The following is a 659-nucleotide window of genomic DNA, read 5'->3' on the forward strand; positions in this document are numbered from 1 at the left end:
TGTGTGTATGTTGTGTCCATCCATCCGTATGTGCGTGTGTGTCTATGTGTGCATGGCCTGTTCGTGTTTGTGTACGTATCATTCTGCAGGATATCGAATCCTGATATCGGCTTTCCGTTGCTGTTCCTTTTATCCTCTGTTATCTTGGGTCTCTTTGTCTTATCCGACCTCTATAATCTATCTCTATAATCTATCTATCTACATACATCTATTAATCATTCGTCATCACTCTGTCATCACCTACCCGTCTTCCCTAACCTAAATACCCGCACGTACAGAAGCATCCGTCCGTGAAAGTGTACGTACGTGAGTGTGCACGTACATGAGCGCTTCAAACGTCCGTCCGTGAGAGAGCACGTACATGAGTGTGCACGTACATGAGCGCTTCAAACGTCCGTCCGTGAGTGCAGCATACGGCATGATCTGCTCTTTCAAACGTCCGTCTCGTGAGTGTAAGCACGTGGCTACATGAGCGCTTCAAACGTCCGTCCGTGAGTGTGCACGTACATGAGCGCTTCAAACGTCCGTCCGTGAGTGTGCACGTACATGAGCGCTTCAAACGTCCGTCCGTGAGTGTGCACGTACATGAGCGCTTCAAACGTCCGTCCGTGAGTGTGCACGTACATGAGCGCTTCAAACGTCCGTCCGTGAGAGGGCCC

Source organism: Penaeus vannamei, chromosome 21 (assembly GCF_042767895.1).
Source record: "Penaeus vannamei isolate JL-2024 chromosome 21, ASM4276789v1, whole genome shotgun sequence".
Classification (NCBI taxonomy): domain Eukaryota; kingdom Metazoa; phylum Arthropoda; class Malacostraca; order Decapoda; family Penaeidae; genus Penaeus; species Penaeus vannamei.